Source organism: Lepeophtheirus salmonis, chromosome 3 (assembly GCF_016086655.4).
Source record: "Lepeophtheirus salmonis chromosome 3, UVic_Lsal_1.4, whole genome shotgun sequence".
NCBI lineage: Eukaryota > Metazoa > Arthropoda > Copepoda > Siphonostomatoida > Caligidae > Lepeophtheirus > Lepeophtheirus salmonis.
The window spans coordinates 17,082,083-17,100,511 of NC_052133.2; the positions used below are offsets into that span (position 1 = coordinate 17,082,083).

The window sequence follows — 18,429 nt, forward strand, 5'->3', positions numbered from 1 at the left end:
AACAGGTATTGAAAAGGTGTGAGTCTATACTCACAACGCTTTTAGACAGCATTGTACTTGGCCGGTTCAGTCGTGAATTATCGTGCGTCGAGTATAGAGGTATCAAAGGAAGAAATTCGCCATATCTTACATTTTTACAACATGAATAGGAAAACCGCATCGAAAGCGATCAACTAAATTTACGATGTATACGGGCCAATACTTCTTTGGTTCGTGTTCCAAAAGAGTGGTTTGATCGATTTTGTTCTGGTATATTGGAGGGGAATAATGTAGCCCACACCCGGCAGGCCTGTTGTCGAAAATGCCGATAAAATCATAGAAAATATCGAAATAACCCGTCATCTTACCAGTCGTTACATCCCCAGGAGTTGAACATCAACCATGAAACCGTTTTGAACCATTTTGCAGAAGGCTTGATACAAAAAGAAACTGGCATAGGAGAGGATTCGTGTTTCATCAAAACAACGCCAGGTGGCACACATCTTTGATGACGACAGCTCGGATGGAAAGTGATAATATATTTACCCACGTATTATGGATTTTCCAATTTATTTCCGATAATTTTGAGTTAAAAGATGCAGCAGGTTCTATGACGACAAACCTTTGAATATAATGGGATACTTTACCACTTGAAATATTTCAATGGGCTTCAAAACCCATTAAATTAAATTTCATGAAAACTATCTACATAAAAAACAAAACTTATTTATTATACAAATTCATTTCAACTTTAGGATAGCAATTTAATAAAGGGACAACAAATATATGTAATTGTTCAACAGCAAACTCAGAAAATAAGGGATGACGTCAAATATTTTTCAATGTTTGTACGCTCCAGGGTATTATGCGAGTTTGGATCATGGTGTGACAATTTTACTAAAAAACTCTCCTAGAAGAGAGGATGAGTTGTGGGCCACGCCAAAAAATTAAGGGTCTGCAATGCAGCCCCCGGATCAGGGGTTTCATATACTTTCTCTAGTAGGTCAATTGTCGAAAATGGGGATAAAATATTGAAGACAATTGAGTCCGACCGTCAGGTAAGGATGTTTTGTCTGCCAAGAAGATACATAATTAATGAAATTAAAAAGAAAAATATTCTCAATTACAAATAATGGACTTATTATTACTGCACCTCATATATATATAATACTATCAATATAATAAAACAGTCACTCGATGGGACAAAAAGATTTGAGGGTCCCCCTCTTTTCCTCCTGTCTTTCTTTTTCCTCTTCCATCGCCCCCTACGTGTTTCTATCACCACCTTTCACGTCTTCCTATACATATATATATATATAGTGTTGGGGAAAAAAAAGCAAGAATCAAAAATAAAATATAAGTATCTTTCTGACGGCAGTTGTATGTCCGATAGCTTTTTAAAAACGAGTGAAGGGAACAAGAAGAAGAAGAAAAAAGTTAAAGAAGTGATTTCAAATATTGAAAAATAAATATATATTTTTTTTCTGTCAGTGATTTGAGGTAAGTCACAAAAATGAAAATATGAATTTTTTGTACACATATTTGTTAGTTAATGATTATACTGTGCGATTAGGATCTATTGGAATTTAATAAGCTCTGTGAGGGCTGCTAAAGAGGGGGGAATGTGTGCTATACCTATCTATTTAAATGTGTGTAAGGGAATGAATGGTTGATTTATGGAGGTCATAGGACAAGATGATTTTGACATTAGATCAGTTTATGAGGATTTCACAAATATCTATGTTACGAGCCTTCCTACCCATATTTATTCTCTTCTTGATATAATAATACATATGTAATTTGAAAAAAATTCCATTTTTATTGATCGTGAGGCTTTATTTTTGATCATGGGTAAGAGATTGTATTGGAATGTACTTTCATAGATGTTGAAATAGATCCTCCTTGTTTTGTACATCCCCAATCAAACGCTCTGCTATAAAAATTTCAATATGCCTCACATTAATTGACTTACAAGTATTCAAATATATTCATTTAAATAATATATTGTATTTTTTTTTCCAATATGATTCAGAGCATACTATTAGACTGCTTTTAAAATATTGATTCTTAGAGCACAATATCACCTTAGATATATTTAAATACGTAGTAATTTGTAAATATAAAAATAATTTGTCTTTAATAATTATTTGAGACAAATTATATATATTTTAATGCTGTGATTTGATTTTAATTTTTACATAACATATTCAAATTATTTCCGTCGACGACTATATAAGTACACATTTCCAATCATAAAAACTTATGCCTTTTGAAATAAGTTATAGTTATTTATTAAAACGAATTATGATAAAAAAGAAACTTCAATACTTTTTCATAAGCCATAAGCAAATATCTAGTCAATTTGAAGGAATACAAATTTTCTTAGACAAACTCTCTGCACATTCTTAGAACAAATTGAAAGTGGGATGAAAAATTTCTTACACTGCTAGTCCAATTTGAGTCTCAAGTCCTTGCTCACAAGTCCTATAATAATTCTATATAGGATCTATAGTCTTAATGTGTTTCTTGAATTTAGCATAAAATATCTTTCGAATCCAAGTGAAGTCGCGAGTCTTAGGTATCAAGGCCATATCAAGTCTCACCCCTTCATGTGGAGTATACCTTTATAAAACTCCTGATAGATGGCTAACCAAATATGTATTATGTTAGTATATGTCTGCAAACCGATCGTCTTCAATTGATGTTGACTATTTTATTGTAGATATACTTCTAATATTATGAAGATATTTCCACAAAGATGCATTTATTTATAGATTAAAGGTCAACTCAGAGCTTTTGCGTTATTAAATTGGTGTATTGTAAGCAAATTCTTGGCGGCCCGTCTTTAGATATTTGCTTAATTTAAATGGTGGACAGTTAGAAGTTCAACAAAAGATAACTTGATAAATTTGCTCATTTGGATGACCTCCGCGATTTGAGCAAAATTACGCGTGAACAAACAAAAATTAAAATATACTAATAAGTTGATTAAAAAAATATTTACTAAATAATGTAATTTACATTTTATTAAGACTTTTGCTTAACATTTTAGACTTATCTGAGATTGGAGCTGTTTTAATGTAGTATATATATTTTCTAAATGTCAAAGAATCTGTTTAAGCCGATACTTTCAAACAGATTAGAATAATTTTAAAGGGACTGATTCCTCTAGGTTTGCACAAAATTATCCTATAATTATTTATGTAGAAACATTTTTGCCTTTATATTAAAAGTAACAATCATTTAAATTATTTATGTAAGAAATTATAACTACACAGCATATCCAAAAACCTGAACTTCCTAATTTTACAATAGGGTAAGATTATGTACATATCTTACATGAAACTTTATCAGTAAAAACAACGAAAAATTATGGATTTGATGCACTAAAATCATATAAAGCGAAATAATTATATATTTCTAAATACACTTCCTGAACATATTATTTTCCCATATTTTTTAAAGTCAAAGTGTTAGTTCAAAACTCTTGCATATTTTGTTCGACTTCAATATGGGAGCTGTCAATTTATTTATATATTATATGATATTGCGATACGATATCAATACCTAGTGGTATTGATACTAATTGAAAATATCAATACAAATTAAAACTGTTTATTACAAGAATTCTTACACGTAAAAATGAGAGAGGAGTGTACTTTCAACGTTCGATGATAAAATTGTATAAGTTATTATATCATTATCATATTCTTACACGATTTAAAATGTGAGCATTTCCACCTTTTCTAGTTCTATGTCGTATAAATGTATTATCAGACTATAGAAAATGAGCGCATTCTGCGTGTAAAAATTAACTCATCCTATAAACTTGTCCAAAGTGTAATTAGTTTTTTTGAAAATTTATTGATTCAAAGTCATAAAGATAATTAATTGGACCAGCGTATCAAATGATACGTTGTGAAATATCGATATATTACAATAAAAATAGTTTGATACCCATGCAATATCACATAATTCTACTCATCAGTGTGAGAAAGCAAATCGTTAAATTTAATTAAATGGTTTCTAGTGAGTGTAATTCAAATGTTCTTCAGAATATTTTTCCTTAAAATTATCTACAAGAATGAACAAACAACTTTTAGTTAAAAAAAAAATAATTCGACACACCATTTCCGAGATGCAATCCAAAAGAAGCAGAGTATGAGCTCTTCTTGACGCCAGAACGGGATACTCTAAAATTGCTTGTCTTGTCCTCTACTCATTAAGCGTCGTATTCCAAGTCAAGAAACGGATGATAAGGACCAAGGGCTTGGGATTAAGTCTGGTTCTGCCGTCAGAGCTTATGGACGACATCTAGGCAAGCACTCAGAATTCTATCACAGCCAAAAAGAGGAGCCTTGCTAAAAAGTTCAAGGGGAACCCAAAGACCATCAGAATACCCACAATGGACTTAAGGGCGTTCTCCTTTGTTCGTAGGAAGCTTTAACTATTTTCGTATACCTGCAAAAAGGTATAGGGGTCGTCAGGGGCAAGTTTCTCCTTAATTGAATGAAGCATTATCCATCCATTGTCCATATGTTCTCTGGCAAGAAGCTCTGAACCGTGGAACTGTCCCAAAATGCCCAGAACGATCACTAATTAGCTTATGCGTTGAGGAGGTACAAAGCATAATATCCATAGGGATCCCAAATATATATGGCATCAGCTAGTACTTTACTATATGTACTAGTTTTATCTGGCATGCCTGTACTATAGGCATTTCAAAGGGTTGGAACAGTTTATATTTGCCAGGCATTTAAGTCATATAAAAAGTACAACTTCTGAACAATCCAAAATGAAAGTTAAAAGTTAAAACAACCCTCATTGGTGCAATAAGAGAAAATCCTTTTCTGGTGCTTTTTGCATAAAATAAAAACTGTCTTTCTAACGTGTCTAAGCCCCCAGCTCTGCAAAATATAGATACTTTTATGAGTCCCCTAACATTGCCAGGAATATATTACTCTGGTGACATAAATAATATCCCAGATTCTATCATTTGACTCGATCATTTATTCCCGGATCTTTTCTTGCATTTTTCAAATATGTTTAAGAATATTGTAGTAAATGAGAGAGACATGATAAAAACCACTGGAAGATTTCTGGAGAATGAATCTGATAACACATTTGATTTAGGTAGAAGGGGAAAAAATGAGATTCTCTGCAGGCCTCATCATCATAGAGCTAGCTACATAAAATCCCATTAATAATGGAATAATAATAATTTGAGAATTGATGATAGTAATCAAGCCTTAAATACATATTAGACTGTTCCGATTTCGGTTTAATTATTTATCCCCTGCACATTGACTTTGTTTGTGTGGAACAATAAAAAAAAAACTATCTTTAACAAAGTTTGAAGCATCTCATGCCCTTTTTGGCACGGCACAGGACATTTAATTTCGATTCACTGATAAAATCTATTATTTTCTACTCTTATTAATAAATGATCAATACTGAGTCAACTAGCCTTATCGAGTGAGCAAGTTGGCTAAAAAAAATACTAATGTTAGAATTGATAGAACAACTAATTGTGTAATTAAATTAGTACCAAAAGTTCATTTTGTTTTAAACTTTGAATAAAAACTCAGATCTTAAAAGCGTTTAAACGTATAAACGGAGTAGTATCCCATAAAGTGCCAAGGAAGTCAACTAGCCCCGCTCTCACCCCCCTAATTTGTGTATATTTTAGTATTTGGTTTATCATTTAAAAACCTTGTGTACCTTGACTTGAATAATTTAAGAGTAAGACACGGCATTGCCCGACGTTATAAGGCTTTGGCGAACAGACAAACTTTCCCTAAAAAAATATAGTATATAACTACCCAATAAATCCTCGTGTTTCTCACTATTTTTATGAGGTCACTCACACGTACTTACTCAAAACGTTGATGTTCACTTCTCACGAATGAAATAATAATCATAACAGCTTGAGAAAAAAAAAATAACATGATGTTAGGATTGATGAGCCAGAGAGTCATTTAATCTCTAGAGTACTACCCGCTTAAGCCTTAGCTACAGACGTTCAATGATGGATACAAAACACCTGCAAGATTTTATTAATGTGACTAGATTGTTATTTCTTTAATCAAAACAATTATATGATATACATCAGGCTGCACTTTATATAGTCTACCCTATATACACGCTCAATGCTACATGCAAAACGCCTGCGAGATTACATTAATATGACTACATCGTTGTTTTTAGATCAAAAATGCTTTTTTTTCAGTCAAACGTACATCAATACATATATGTAGATAATCTTTACTTTATTAAGATGGAAAGATAGAAAATTTTCACCCTATTTAAAGTATTATATGATAGTTGTTGAGCAAAAAAAGAGCACATTGAACTGTACCATGCCAAAAATGACCTTAGAGGCTTCAAATTTTGCCAAAGTCAGCTTTTTTATTGTACGCAGCATAACAGCCCATTGGGCAAGGTGAATAAAATATATACCCAAAAATGAGACATTCTAATATTTACCTATATATATATATATATTAGTTGTAGGTTGTACTTTCATGGTCGAAAGAATACTAATGAATAAATGGACCCTCATGACAACCACAAACAATTAAAAAAGATATATTTACATTTGAAGTAATATGTAAATAAGATGTGAAAATTGCATAAAATATCTTTATTCATATAATTAATTATTATAAATGTTATTTGTGAAAAATATTTGTTTATTTTTTAATTAATTATTATGATAAATTTTCTCATATCAAATACCTAATTTTCTTCATAGCTATTAATTTTCTTTCCCTCTCCGTGGTCAGTTACAATCTTCTACTACTACGTCTTACCTACAAACAACATGCACAGAGTTGTAGTGTGAGTAGATTGCGGCCCTTAGGCAATTGATGAACTTATTTCCGGTTTTCTCATACAACACATAAATATCTTTATAGATATATATATAAACATTAGGGTGAGTTTGTTGGAATAAAAATCCTTACATTTTGAAAGATAACATTTAGCCTTTTCAGGGGCGTCTCATGATTATATTTTGAGGGGTCTACAAAAAACCCCACGAAAATCCATAGCTATTCACAAAAAATTAATTTTTTTAGGAAAAATAAATTGAATAATTAAATTTCAAATATCAATTTTTGGGAAAAAAATTTCACATATTAATTTTTTTGTAAAAAAAAATTCAAAAATCTAAAATTATTCATGCAAGTTAAATTTTTATCAAAAAAATTTCAAAATTCAATTTCAAATGTTAAATTAATTTGAAAAACTTTTTCCCATACTTATTTATTTTGAAGAAATTTCAAAAATCTAAAGTAAAAATTAATTTTTTTGTAAAAAAAATTAAAAAAGGAAATTAAAAGTATTAATTTTTTTGGCAAAAAAATTCAAAAATCTACACCTATTCACATAGTTTATATTTTTTTGGAAATAATATTCAAAAATTTTAAACTATTTTTTTATAATTTAAGAGAGAGTACATTATTGTCATTTTTTTATAAAGATCTTGTATGCCCTTCAGAGTTATTTAGTTCTTAAGATCGTTCTTGATCCTTGTGGCAACATAAAGTCCACAGGATAAAATCCAACTAGGGCTAATATTAAATTTCTATCTTTTAATAGATAAAAAAATAGTATGATAAATGTAAAAAACCACAATTGTAATTTGGATAGTTTATGTCATCGTTTGCACTCCAGGTAAATATACATGGAATGGAATTACATTAAGTTAAGTTTATTTGAACAAACATCCCCTTCACCCTAATATATATTTAGGGATGCCTTTATTTATTTCTAACATAAATGTGTATAGATATAACATATATTCTTTTTTAATGGAATGGGAAGACGGTGAAAAGGGTCGAGAGGAGAGTGAAATTTGAGAGTAAAAGTTATCGTACATAAAATTTCATATATACAAAGGCTGAAAAAAAAAATACATAATATATATTGCGTATAACAACAAAATCAAACATTTTTGTGATTCAATTAAAAGTTAAATAATAACTTGTGAAAGGGTGGATGATGGATTTATTTACTGTTGGTTTTTTATATGAAGTGGGTCCGAGTGCAACTCAGTCTTTTTTCTTATATGATTCTATATCCTCTCATGATTGTAATCCTTTTATAAAGATCTTGTAGGCCCTTCATAGTTATGCAATTCATAGTCTAGTTCTGAAACAGTAACCAGACCTATATCCCATCAACAGCCATGGTGGTTGATTGGATTTTTCTTTAGGGGATTGACTTGCTTGAGATATAACATTTTTATGATTGCTTCACTAAATATATATAATGATAATTTCATTATTTATATTCCAACTCTTTGCAGAAGGAGTTTGTGCATGGTCAATCTAAAATCGAAGCTTCAATAGCCCTCATCTGAAAATAATTTAGACCTTTTGTTTGTCTCTTAACCAGTTTACTATAGAGAGCTCTGATTTTAGAGGGATCATTGAAGGTATGTATTCTGGGGCCCGTGCGAAATTATATTATTCTTTAAAAAAAGAAAAACTTGAAACTATAGCCTTTGAAAAATAGGTAATTAAATTCTAGTTTTTAACAAATAGACCCCGAACATATTTCTATCACATAAGACACCATGACCCCGTAAAACTGACTTTAACCATAGATTTTGTACCATTGATGAAATTTCTAATGTTAATTTCCAAACCCAGTAATAACTGACCATATTCCCCCCCCCCTTTTTTTTGATGACTCATCTTTATATGCGATTAGACAAAAAATCAAATTGACTTTAATTTTTTTAATGTAGAAAATTTATATTTCAATATCCATCCATTTTCTACAGAATTAATCATTAAATATATACGTACTGTTGTTGAATTTCAGTCTGGAAATCCTAGACCGGTTTGAGACGGATGTAGTTTTTGTTGGTCTAAACTAATTTGGTTTTTTTAAAAGATGTTAGTTCAGGAAACATAGAAAACTCCGATTAGAAAAAAAAATATGCATCAGTCTAATTTAAACTTCACTGTAAACTGATTTCATACATGAATTATTGATGACGTCGAATGTTTTTTTTATAAACTGTGAAACATGGACATAATGACATCATTCTAGTTTTAAAACTTTTATATGAGTACAACTTGTATCACTGGTTTGGAGATAGAGTATGAACGAATAAAATCGGTCCGTGATTAAACTTAGACCTTCAGTCTGAGACTAAAAATAGGTTCAGAAAAAATTACTAAAGACCAAACTGAAGAAATTCGATCTCAGACCGAGTATTAACACTATTTCATACGTACTCAATTAATGGAATTTCTTATCTATTGTTATGGTATATATGTATATGCAAAAACCAGAAAGGAATGTGAATCTCAGCAAGTTATTCTAAAAATGATTAAAGACATAAACAGATCCGATGAAATGTACATTATGTAACGATAAATGTAACCAATTTGTACAAATGTTATTTTTTATCTAGTAGTGTTTAGGCATTTATTTATGGGTTTTATATAGACATCAAATGAACATTGAAAGTAAAGAGACTCGATAGTATATTAGAAGGTGTGACACTCATCCATTTTTGTAAAGATTCCTTCTTCACGCATCACGCTGATCGCCAATTAAATAAATGAATAAATTCAATACACCTTTAATCATCAAACATGATTAAAGTGGATTTATAAAAATACTTTGGAGGTAATCACTTAAATGATCAAGTCCGAACAAAAAACATCCCTCATAATGTCTTTGATTGTGTATTTAGGGAAGACAGGAGACTGTTGCAACAAAGCATACTTACATATCGTGGGTTTATGCAAAAGTGACGTATCTGACAAAACCATATTTTATAGTTTTATTTGACTTTTTAGAGTGATTCTAGCATAGCAAAGTGACGTAACTTCCAGGGTCTTATAAATCCACAGTACCAAATTGAGCTAAGATACAGGTACGCCAATTTTGCACCAGCTGCATGCCAGAACCCAGAAAGTTGATGTAAAATCTTGTATGTTAGGTCTATAAATAAGAATAAAATTAAGAGTTAAGTGACTTATCTACAGAAATAATTAGCATTTTGACTTTTTGGGTTAGAGACATTATTCATGAAGTATTGTTGAGTACCATGAATTATGGAGAGATGAAAAAAAAAAAACCGTCAAAAACTATTCATATACATTAAACAAACTTATAATCAACAAATCTCAGAGCGAGAAAATGGTTAGTTACGTCACTTTTGGACAAACCCTACGATATGTCTACTATTGTTGGAGAATATTTAAGATATTATACCAGTCAGTAGTTTTAACAAATTGTATTCGAATGCAACTCGTCAAAAACTCTCATCGTAGCCAGGTACAAGAATAGCAATGACATAAATCGAGTTTGATAAAACATTTCGAAAATTAGACTAAAGTATATTTTTTGAAGAATAACAAAATCGACCTTTATAGGTTGCTGAATCATTCACTTTCAAGGTATCATAGCATGTTCCAGAATACAAAAGCTTACATTTACGATGACTGATTCGATTTATAGAACGAAGAAATTCACTCTCAAAAAGCTCTTTCGATCCCTAAAAAATATGTTTGATGTGAAGTGTAATGATTTAAAATAACATTGAAGAATAAAATTTGCAAAAAAAATTATGTTCAATTGTTGCAACTGTCCCAAATTCCTATTTCTCTTAATTAAGTTAGATGTATCCGTAGATAGGAAAATAATTAAAAATTCAAATGGGTTCAGTTACGGGGGAAACAATGGGCTTTATTACAAATATTGATTATAAAAATAAACTAATTATGCAATATTTGAAAGAAAAGTTGACCGAGTTATTGATTTCTTTCCCACAGTAATCTGCATTATTTGTGCAAATTTGATGCAAGTTATTTGTTTGTTTTTTTGACACTCGATAAAAAGGCACCTTTCTCTCCAGTCTAGTCTAACATTATAAAAATCTTTGATTTTAATTTAAAGTGCCATTCGAACAAACAGACACACACAAAAAAAAATAACAGAGATTGATAGATAGATACATATGTGTTGTGGATTTATTTAATAAGAATATATTATCTAATTAACATAAATTACGTATTCTGAATAAGATCACTTATCTATTGACGTGTGTGTATGTAGGATCATCAAGGGGTTACTGTTATTGCTCTGCTGTAATAAAAAGGCCATCATTCAAGAGGATTCCTCACAAATAATGGTCATGAGATTTAATTGCTTTTGTTTATTTGCTCTGACATATGTACGGTATTGTGTAAATGCTCTCGTCAATCGATGCATATCAGTCATATCCTTCCCAACTCCCCCTCCTTTCATTCAGGAAGTGAGTGATTTATGTATTTTATCGATTCACTCATCAGACAATTACAACTTTTTGATGGAATTCCCGTAATCAAGTACCACAAATAAGCGATGAAATTCCAATTTACTTTTGTATATACACACATGTTGTTTGTATACATGTATGGGTACAACCACCCAAAACCAAGAAATATATTGAATAATCCATCAAAGTAATACGAATCTTAATTTATATTCAAATGGCCAAGCCCTTTCATCCACAAAATACATATAAGTAAAGTAAGGATGGTAAAGAATGGCCCCATGAAAATAGTTTAGTAATTATTATTATTATTATTATGAGAGAATGACGTAATTTCAATTAATTCTCTTATAATTTATAGTGGCTGAGAGTCCAAGTCATATAAGGGTGTCGACTATTTGAGCCATTAGGATCCTCCAATCCTTTCAAAAAATAATACTCCGAATACCAAAATTCCTTCTTCGTACAGAGTTATCGTTTTAATAATTAAACGCCTTCCCTATGGAATTATCCCTCTGAAATTCCGCCATTTTGTATTAGACATTAACAACCAAATTTTAAAGGAGTAAAAACTTTTTTTAAAGAATCTTAGGAGTGTATTTGAGTGTAGTGTTCTGTATAACCCAATTGCTAAAGATCAGTTCAGTCTTAGAACCAGTCCTTGATCCTTGAACTTCCGCTAAATTCCAATAGTGTATAAAGCCAAAGAAGAGATATCATATAACTATTTATATTGCGCATTGCACGATAGTGTTGTTCGATTGAGTCGAGTCAAACTTAGTCGAACCGAATTTAATACTATTAGTGGCTAATGTCTTTGAGCAAACTAGAATTTGTAAATAGTGTTGCAACCAAACAGATAAATTAGCAAAGGAAAAAATAGATCAAAAATTAAGTACCTACGCCTACCCACTTGCCATTTATAAATTAGAAATTCAATTAAATACTTTTGGTGTACACTTTAAGTATAGCCTTTATGTACTACCGTGGACTGGAATAGACGGTGAATCGAGACAACACTATTTGGATGTCATTGAATGATTATTCATAAACTGTTGAGAAGTCTTCACAGCCTAACAAAAGCTCCTTCTAAATCAACTGATCTACATTCAGAATACTGATGATGGGAAAAGAAGGGGAAACATATACAGAGGACAACAAAATACATTCCATAATTTTTGTGTTGCAGAAGTAAAGCCATGTAAAGGATTGGCAAACAATAGCAGTACTTAGACTTTTACCATCTACAGAAGAAATCGTTATCCCTGTTTTTCTAATAATAATAATAATAAAATTTCAAATAAGTCACTGATCGACTCCATGGTCCTGGAATACAAGAATTTAGATTGGGATCTAGTTTCTCAGGCCTGAACGCAGTTCCGGACTCGAATCAAGTCCATTATTTAGCCCAACGGAGGCCCCATTAAGTGGGATACTTTCTGGATGACTCTATCACCTGCTCATTTGTTGCCTTTGAATCAATCTTACAAAATGACCATTATATATAAATTTGAAAATCTACGAGTTTTGTAAAAAGTATCAACATAAATGTAGCATAAATTCCCATAGCAACAGCCATAATGAAATCATGAAATAACAGGGCTCTCAAGTAAAACTTTGTTAGACTCTTTTCCACTGGGATAACAGCGTGAAGGAAAGAGCAATATTAGGGGTATGACGTCATGTTGTATCATGCCTTTTTTTATGTAGATGATGATTATGACTAACAATATAATTAATTAATTAATTAACGTTGTTCTTGTTGTTTTCGTAGGGGAGAGAGAGAGAGAGATAAAAAACTTATGTAATGACGCCTATCAATAATCCTCCCCCCTTTTTTTCAATCAATGGAATAATACCCATCCATGCCCGGGAGTCTGTGTATTTTTTTATTTTTCTTCATCGATAAAGGTTTTAAATAACAACTCACAAAAAGTACGTTTTTCTTATTATTTTTCTTCTTGTTTTTCTTATTGTTATGAGGCTCTAAATAAGTGTGTAATGATTCATAAAACAATGTTAACAAATGGAACGGTTTGTCAGACGAGATAAGAATCAATAGAAACATTCTTGATTCTACTTCAACAGAAATATAATTTATTTCTGTTGAAGGCGGAGGGCACCTTAAGGTATAGTAGCCACATTACCATGAGGATTTATCTTTGAAAAAGTATATATATATTGTTACGTGAGAAAGAACAATATTTATAGCTATTTTTTTTTTTTTTTTTTTTTTTTGCAAATGAGTTGTGTCAACATACAAACCATCTCCAACAAAAATCAAGAATAGGAGAAAAACAAGTTTTTTTCTTTTGTTTATTTGTATATACTAGTGTTGGATTTCAGTCTAGAAATCCAGGACCAGGCTGGACCGAACTAATTCAGTCCAACAAAAAGCTCGGTCTGGACCGGTCTAATATAAAATTCGGTCCAGACCGGTAGATAAAGTTAAAAATAAACTGTATATGACATGACATGATATGTTTTTCAAGTACAATGACGTTATACGAAGTTTAAACAGAGATAGTTCGAATTAATTTTATTCCCACCCTCTATTATTTGTATATATTTGTTCTAGAAAAAAATGGTCTCTTATTTATTTATGAGACCGAAAAAAATCGGTCCATAGAGGGAGACCGCGATCTGGACCGAAAAATCTGTCCAAATCGGTCTAGGAAAAGTACTTAAGAACGAACCGAAAAAAAAATCCGGGCTGGACCGAGTCTCAACTCTAGTATTTACGTACACCCCAATGTTTCATGGACATATTTGATTCATTTATAGGCATACTATTCAAATTTGTAGGATGAGTTAAGATACTGAAGAATTTAGTCTATAGCTTAAAAACTTTTGTTTGGATTAAGACACTTATATTGACCCTGATGTACGCTTTATTAAATAAAATCTATAATTTTTTCATTCTTCAATTGTTATGATAAAATTTTGACTCCTTTCATGTACAATTTACAGCACATTCAGTTGATTAAATGATAGAAACGGATGAATATTCTTTAAAAAATAGAATCCACACGATTTTGAGAAAATCCTATTTGCTTGCTCTTGTTCAATGTAGAGCTGAAGTATTATTATTGAAGCAACTTCATTCTAAAGTACAGATATGGGATCAAACATCTTCTAAGCCTGTTATTTATGAATATATTACAGTAATGCCTTGGGATACCAAAAGTGCTCAAACTAAACCTTAAAAACCAAGTGGTAAAAAGAAGAACACGTGATCAATTTATAGGGTAATGGTTATAGCGACATTTTTTTTTGTACCACAGGGACGTTGAGTATAATTAAATGTTCATCCTATCTAAGAAGGTGCAAAAGATCCATAGAAAAATAATTGTTTACAGATTTAGAAAAGCAAAAAGGGTTGGTACTAAAGTTATTCTTTTGTTCATTTGAATAATTAATTCCCGCCTATTTTGAGGATTTTTTTAAATGTATGATAAATATAAAATTATATATAATTTGATAGTATTTTCCCTCCATTATCATGTTATGACAAATTATGAAAGATGTTCTATATATATCAGTAATCCATTTTCTCCCCTCAAAATCTTATAACAGGCAGCTGATATTAACAAGAGTCTTAATTCAAGGTTGCCATAAGTCTCACTCCCACCTTCTTCTTGCACTCTACAAAATACCCATCCCTACTAACTATGCTGCCTCCATAAATAGATCCTGTCAACAGAATTAATTAAATTAATTCTACAAGGGGAAGAAAACGTTGAATAGATTATGAGGGACAGAAAATGAAAAGTGACGTCATATGTGGTTTTGATTAAAAAGAGACATATTTAGTGGGAAAATAGCTACTAATAAGACTAGGAATCGTTACTCCAACTTTATTAAGGCTTAAGTACTAAAACAACAAGTTTTTTGAAATGCAAGGGGGAAACTGAGCAATATTGACATAATAGTTGGCTGCTCCAAGTAAATTTTAGTTTGAGTTTCTTCTTATGAGATAAATTGCTTTGATTTATCATTTTTTTTTTTGTTAACAAGCTCCGTCCATGAAGGAATAAAATTCGTACGTAAAGGTATTACTACATTTGATTTTTGAATACCCTTCTCTTGAATTCATAATATTAACAGATCAATCATTGTACCAATATTTAGATAAATAGAGAAACATATATTTGAACAAAAAATATCCAAAAATGAGTTTTGGAGGAACAACTTTTTACTCGTTTGTATGTATCTGATAGATATCTATCAAAAATTCGGAAAATTATTGCTAATTTTATATTTTGTATCAGTAATTTTAATACAAAGTTGTTATTTAGTAAACAGATACAAAATGGCATAATATGTCATGAGTAAGTTTCGTGAGGCATAAAACACCCTAAATGTATACTTCTTTTAAACTATATATATTTGATGACTTTTTCATAAAGACATTAAAAAAATTTACCCTAATAATTTTCTAGAGGGCTTTAAAGTCAAGAAAATGTTGCAATATACAGCTTCATTTAATAACTTAAGATAACCTCCGTATGGGTTTGATGTTTTGGACCAAAAGTGGCCCTTCTAATTATTAGAAATTAAAAAAAAAAAAATCTACGTAAGCTTGAACATTTTTCTATTCATTAGGGGAAAAAATATACAAATTGATAAACAGAATCAGTTTTTATGAGATGAAGCAGTTTTTAGTCGTTAATAAATAGAGGATGTAATGAACTGCAGATTTGCGTAGCTGTTTGCAGCAAAAAATCACGCCTTCTAGTTGACAAAGAAAAAGATTAAAACTGTCTTTGACCAGTATAAGTTTTCCGATCCCAACACTATTAATTTTATTTACAAAATTGAAATTGAATTTATGTTAAAATAGCTTCTTCCTCTTGTAAATATTAAAAAAAAGAAAACATTTTTGTAAAAAAATGCCAATGATGAAATCACTTAAAGTAAGGAATGACACTTTTGTAGACAGTGACAAGAAGGCGGGAGAGAGGCATATGGTATTACTGAATCCAGACAGTGTACACATCCGCTGCCTATTATATGATTTGAAGGTGAAAAAATTAATTACTACTCTAAACAGGGGAATCTTTATAATTTTAAATACCATTTGTGTAGATACAATAATATTATAGTTATATTTAAATATTTATTATTTTAACATGATTTTTTAAATATACCATATAGATTCATAGCGATATGTTAAAACCACGATGATTTGTTAAAGAATGAAGAAAGAATAACACACGCACCAACTGTTTCCTTTTTCTGATCATTCAACATGTGTTTTTACTTTACCAAAAATCCCATCCATACTTATAGTGCATAAAATCAATAAAATGTTCATCTAAAGATTGTTAAATATTGCTAATTTCTTATACAATATGCTATATTTCTATGAAATAGTTAATCATCGAGCATAATAAGTCATAGTTAATGATGTCCTTTTTGAAAAAAAAAATAAATGCAAAAAAGGATCGCGAGGAGAAAGGGAGAGAAAGACTTATGATCCCCTGAATTAAGTCTTATGTCAATACCAGGTAGTTGTTATATTATTTTTGGGAAGAAAACGAATTATTACTACAGATTTATTATTTTACATTTAATGGCATTAGTGCAGAGAAAATATAATAATAAGTTTTATACATTTTTATTTGATTATGCATTTTTAACTCAATTTACACCAAAGATGGGCAAGAATGCTTACTTAAGAGGAAGAAGTTAACACCACGACGAACTATTAAATAATAAATAAATAAGAAGAAACAACACACGTAAAAACCGTGTGTCCTTTTCTAATATTTCTACATAATTTTTTCATTACAAAAATGACATCCTGCAGTAGTTCACATCCGTAAAGAAATGGAGGATCAGGAAAAAGCTGGTGCATTTCTTTTTTTTGTGATTTCATTTGTATCAGTGACTCTCAAACAATGATAAAATAGCTTCTTCTGTCAAAAAGACTTACAAACGATGGTGTATTTTATATATACTATTAAAAAGGATTGAAAAGAAAATACAGGAACTCGCAGAATTTATTATGAATGTCTATCGAAAATATAAATCCTAGGCTTAAAATGATATTTTTTATATGAAAAGGGGGAAGGGGGGTCACTTCAGCAAAAAAAAATAAAAAAATCAGACCATTTAAAACTCTTTTTATTGTTATTATTCTCATAGCCTTAATCTGTAGCCATTAATACAAAGTGAATAATCCGTTTATAAATATAACAACAAAAACTATGAAATACAAATTTAAATTCGTGAAATTGAATACACAAATTGAAATAGTGAGGAGAAGAAAAGAAAAAGAGTTGAATGATTCTAATTAATGCGTTCGTTAAACACATTTATTTTTTTGTTAAAGTGGAAATGCTTATTATAAATGTAGGTACACACTATATACATAGTGATTAAAAGAAAAAACCCTTACTCAGAGCAGGCTATTCATTTAATTATCAATGTATGAATGTTTTTGAGGTATTTTTGCAAATAAATTTTGGTAATTAGTCATGAAAAGACTGTTATTTGAAAAGGAAATAATATAATTAATAGTGTTGGATTCGAGTTATAAGTATTGAGTTCGAGTTTTGAGTATTTGAGGCAAAGGAAAAAATTTGTACACAATTTCATAAATCCATAGGTTTTCACATTTTTTGTTTTAAACTTCTTGCTCTGCTTCATACTTTTCCCAACTGACGAAAAAAATTTGTAGTTAAAAGCTACAATTCCTTAATTTGGAGAAGGGGCCACAGCCCCTGGAGCCAACCCCCTGAGTATAAATTCAATACTTTTTATGCATTATTTCTTCATTTATAAGGAAATCAAAAGAAAAAACCAATTGAGTGTTATGAATAGTAATGCAGCTTTGGAGGCCCCATATTACCCTGAGCATGGGGTAATATGGGCCTATTGTAGGTTATTTTTTAAAGACCTCGAACTGATTTATTTTTATTTTATTAGTGGAGTTCTTTAATGAATATTTCGAATCATTGTCAAAAAAAATTTCGAGTTTTTTTTAAAAATACGAGTAATAATCAAACACTGAATAACAGATAAAATAAATCACATAACCTCTTGCGTTTAGAAAAAGGAAATGAAAAATATGAAAAATTACATTCATTTTCTCCGAGTTTTATTTTGATTTTATACCCTCAAAAGAATGTATCTATGCTTTTATTATATATATATATATAATA

General features: G+C 30.4%; 1 protein-coding gene across 4 annotated transcripts in view; it reads left to right on the forward strand.

Annotated features, from left to right (window-relative positions):
• The first annotated feature begins 1,360 nt into the window (after positions 1 to 1,360).
• Positions 1,361 to 18,429, forward strand: part of LOC121114021 (uncharacterized) — a 133,299-nt gene continuing 116,230 nt past the window's right edge. For all 4 annotated transcript variants that reach the window (XM_071887086.1, XM_071887089.1, XM_071887087.1 and 1 more), the window contains exon 1: positions 1,361 to 1,479. The gene's annotated coding sequence lies outside the window, so the exon portion shown is untranslated. The remainder of the gene's footprint in view (positions 1,480 to 18,429) is intronic.